This window comes from Octopus bimaculoides, chromosome 10 (genome assembly GCF_046866305.1).
Source record: "Octopus bimaculoides isolate indiv1 chromosome 10, ASM4686630v1, whole genome shotgun sequence".
In the NCBI taxonomy this organism is placed as follows: domain Eukaryota; kingdom Metazoa; phylum Mollusca; class Cephalopoda; order Octopoda; family Octopodidae; genus Octopus; species Octopus bimaculoides.
The window spans coordinates 1,721,603-1,726,602 of record NC_142937.1 but is presented as its reverse complement, the minus strand read 5'-3'; the positions used below and the strand labels follow the sequence as shown (position 1 = coordinate 1,726,602).

Genomic DNA, 5,000 nt, shown 5'->3' with positions numbered 1-5,000 from the left:
AAATTGTATTTTAAGTTCTATTTTCATTTATGCTTTTAATGGTTTCATTTATCAGACTCTGAACATACGGAAGCACCGCTTTGAAAAGTTCAGTTAATCTTATCAAACCCAGTACTTATTTTCCTTCATTTTTAAGTCTGGTGCTTATTCTATCAGTTTCATTTTTGCTTGAAGTTCTGAGTTACAGGGACATAAATAAACCAACATTAGTCATCAAACACTGAGAGAGAGATGGAGACAATCACAAATATAACGACATATTAATTACACACATACACACACATTCACATTCAAGGCATTGATCAACTCAGAGCTATGATAAAACTCACTCATCCAAGGTAATGTGGAGTGGGACTGAACATAAAATCATATTGTTGCAATGCAAACTTCATAACCGCACTGCCATTTTTGTTCCAATGTTTGTTTACTTCTTTGCATATTTCTATGAAGCTCAACATGAACGATTTCCTGAATGACATTATCTGAGTGAATCAACATTTCCTGTAAAACTGAAGACTATCAACATCTTTTTAAAGTAATTTATCCAGAATACAGTAAACTCATACTGATGCCTAAGTATAAGTAAAACAAGGCAAGACTGGATAATGTAGCTTGTATCAAATGAAGCAACAGTTATTAGGTATCTACAGTAACAGATTAACAATCATCATAAGTTACTCACAGTCAAAGATTTATTGCAGTATTTAAATACTAAAACTATCTATTGCTTCAATGTATGAGTTCTGTACACAACATTGTAATTTCATTTCAAAACTTCTAGCAAGATCTTTCATAAAAGCTTCAAATTAAAAGTAATAGAATTTAGTACATAAAACTGTGAGTGTCCAGTCCAGAGGTCATTCACCAGTCTCAAAGATGTTGTCATATAGCTTAGTGAAATCTTTATCATCTCATTATTTGTTAGCATTAAATCAACAGGAAGGTTGTTGACACTTGCTGCCTTGTTGCTGGGAAGATGTTTCTCTCATGTTGGCTTCCAGAATTTCTGGCAAGCTGAGTGACATGTTACTGTCACTATTCAACTCATTACCAGACTAGGCACCCTAGCAGAGACACTCATCATATTTCTTCTACGTCTTCAGGATGTCTTTCCCACCATGTGGTTTTGTCTTAATCTGGTTTGGTGCTGTACTTACTACTCTGGGAGTCTCTTTGTATGTCTGCTCATTCTCCTCTGAAGGAAAACACAGAGCCCTGAGTGAGACCCTCTGATCCATTTACAGACGAACATCCTCAGGAATTCAAGGCTGCATCAGGGATACGAAGGCTTGGAGAGGGATTAGTGGAGTGATAACACAAAGAACTGTATGGCTGTAGCACAAAGCCAAAGCATATGAGGAAGAGAAGCTATTATAACTGAAAATCAGTCATCATCATCGTCATCATCATCATTTAACGTCTATTTTCTATGCTGGCATGGGTTGGATGATTTGACCAGAGCTGGCAAGTAGGAAAGCTGCCACAGGTTCTAGTCTGATGCAGTCGTAATTTCCTTTCTTTTGTACATTCTCAGTTCAAATCCAGCTGAGGTTAATAGAGAAATTCTGGGTTAGTTTAATTAATCAACAATACCTTGAGCAAATGATAAAATATTGTTATCTATTAGGAGTACAACTGTGTATAAAATGACATCTGGCATTTAGTTACAGCCCTTTATGTACATGAGTTCAAATCCTAATAAATAACAACTGTACTCCTCATCTTTTTTCAGGATCAAATGTGACACCTTGAAAAATGCACCCAGTCAGTACATACTGTAAAATGGATAGTAAATAAGTAGAGAAAGCGGGGGTGGGGTTGAAAGGTCTCTTTAGTCCTATCTCACCAAGAACTGGGCACCTCTCCAATGCGAGTGCCACAAGAAAATACCTCCAGCATTCTGTGTAAAATTATTAGTGATAGTAAGTGCATCCAATCATAAAAATCCAAGTCATGTATGGATACCAGCCTATGAGAGCAATGGCTTTCAATAAAAATTGTCAACACACCCAACACATGCCAGCAGGGAAAGTGGATGTAAAATGATGATAGTGATGGTGATGATCATGGTCAGGAGGAGGAAGTGGAGGAGAAGGAGAAAGAGATAAGTATTGGGTAGCAGTGCAATCGACTATCTATATATATATATATATATGTAAATATATATATATATCATCATCATCATCATCATCATCGTTGTTTAACGTCCGCTTTCCATGCTAGCATGGGTTGGACGATTTGACTGAGGACTGGTGAACCAGATGGCAACACCAGGCTCCAATCTGATTTGCAGAGTTTCTACAGCTGGATGCCCTTCCTAATGCCAACCACTCCGAGAGTGTAATGGGTGCTTTTACGTGCCACCGGCTCAAAGGCCAGTCAGGCGGTACTGGCAATGACCTCGCTCAAGTGTCTTTTCATGTGCCAGGAAGGCGACACTGGTAACGATCATGCTCAAATGGTACTATTTACGTGCCACTGGCACAGAAGCCAGAGAGCTGCTCTGGCAACGATCACACTCGGACAGTGCTCTTAGCACTCCACTGGTACAGGTGCCATCATGATTTCACTTTCACTTGCCCCAACAGGTCTTCACAAGCAGAGTTTAGTGTCCAATGAAGGAGACGTCGGCATGGGTGCCAATCGTCGAATTTAGTTCGATTTCACTTGCCTCAACAGGTCTTCGCAAGTGGAGTTTAGTGTCCAATGAAGGAACGGTATGCATAAGTGGGCTGACTACACCCCTGGCAGAGGCCTTGGATTATGGTCTCATTTGGCTGCTGACACACACACACATACACACACACACACATATATATAAATCAAGGGTAGAACAGAAAAACACAATGGAAACAGTTAACACACGGCATAACTACAGAGTTGTACCCCCACCCCCGACTTTGGAAGGTCATAACTTTCAGAAAAAGGAATATTTTGTAATGAAATTTTCTATGCGTATATCATTTATTATGTAGATTCCGAATATACAAAAACTTTTGGTGAAAGTGTTTTGGAATGGGGGTGGGGGACAATTTTCGGAAATTCCAACAGAGTCCATTTAAGTTCCTCTTAACTTCCAGGAAAATGAATATTTTTTCGTGAAATTTTCTACAAATATACCTTGATGTATGTACATTTCGAGCATGTAGGAATTTTGAAGGAAACAACTGCAGGTTATTTTTGAGAAGCGTTCCCCACTCGCTGGTGTTTCGGAGCAAATCATCCATAATTGTTTCATTTTTCTCTATTATGTGCGTATGTGCTTCCGTAGATTTCTAATGAAGTAATATGCTGCTTCTGTTCTCTTCTACTTCTCTACTAGAAACGTTGGATCCATTTTAAAACGGGGGCCACATTTTTCATTAATGTTTTACGTAGTGTTTTTGGTACGGAAAGACTTTCAAACTTCGTATACTTATCTATTTTGTGTTATAGAACAGAAAAATATTTTTGTATTCGAATTTATTTCATGTAAAAAATTGTTGTATTTCGATAATTTCAACCAATCACTGACAAGTATTCAGTTGTTTACATTTACTCCTTTGGCTGATTAAGCGATGTAAAGCGTATTTAATCTCCATACCTTCGTTTTATTTGCTTTTTTCATTTTAAATTTGCTTTAACCCTAACCCTAACCCTAACCCTAGAGTTAGGGTTAGGGTTAATTGTTTCAGAATCGTTTGTTTATGTAGTCGGCACTTAATGTATATCGGCTGAATGGACGTCAGTGATTGGTTGAAATTACAGAAATACGACAACTTTAACATGGAATAACTTATGGATTTCTTTTTTTTTTAAGAAGCCTAAGAGAAAAAGATTTTTATATGACACATTCTACCAGTGTTCCAAGTTTCAAAGTGTTTCGTTAATGAAAAATGTGGCCCCCGTTTTAAAAAAGATCCGAAACGTTTACTTTGGAATTTACTTCTATTGAGAAAAAAAATCGTGTGCATGTTATTTTTAACGTAAGTTTTCTTATGACGGCTTCTCTTTTCTGCGTATAACTTCATTAGAAATCTACGGATGCACATACGCACATAATAGAGAAAAATGAAACAATTATGAACAACTTGCTCCGAAACACCACCGAGTGGGGAACACTTCTCAAAAATAACCTGCAGTTGTTTCCTTCAAAATTCCTACATGCTCGAAATGTACATACATCAAGGTATATTTGTAGAAAATTTCACGAAAAAATATTCATTTTCCTGGAAGTTAAGAGGAACTTAAGTGGACTCTGTTGGAATTTCCGAAAATTGTCCCCCACCCCCATTCCAAAACACTTTCACCGAAAAGTTTTGTATATTCGGAATCTACATAATAAATGATATACGCATAGAAAATTTCATTAAAAAATATCCCTTTTTCTGAAAGTTATGACCTTCCAAAGTGGGGATACAACTCTGTAGTTATGCCTAACACACAACATGCAGGTAAAGGATGAAAGCACGACAATAGAAAACAGAACAAACCAAGATACACAGCTCATTCGCAGCCAATTGCCTCTTCAGTCAAAATTCAGAATGTCCATGTAGTTTCACCCATTTATTTCTGATACTACTTGAAACCGGTTGGGCCAAGGATTCAAGCTAAAAGCATTAAGCCCTGGGCAAGGCAAATGAATGTACATAAACGAAAACAAATATGTAAACAATAGAAAGGGTCTTTCGACTATCGGACGAATGTAACACATGAAAAAGAATTATACAATGATCAAGCACCTTTCAGCTATACAACAAAAGGAAAATAATTATACAATTGCGGTAAAAATAAAACAAAACAATACAAACGGGGTCTTTTGACAATCAGACGAGTGTAGTAAGCTAGTGTAAGGAAAATGGGAAAAAAATCTTAACTGACCAGGCAGCAGGACAGAACAGAACAGACACGACTGACCACCAATATTTCTAACCTTGTGCCAAGGTTAGAAATCAATATATATTAAAATTCTATAACCACAAATTAACAGTGGCCATGAACATGGCAATGGTTTATTGCCT

The 5,000-nt window shown here is 37.3% G+C and overlaps 1 protein-coding gene across 7 annotated transcripts in view; it reads right to left on the bottom strand.

Annotated features, from left to right (window-relative positions):
- Nucleotides 1–5,000, bottom strand: part of LOC106867322 (cilia- and flagella-associated protein 65) — a 1,093,663-nt gene that overhangs the window by 592,692 nt on the left and 495,971 nt on the right. The gene's annotated exons all lie outside the window — the stretch shown is intronic.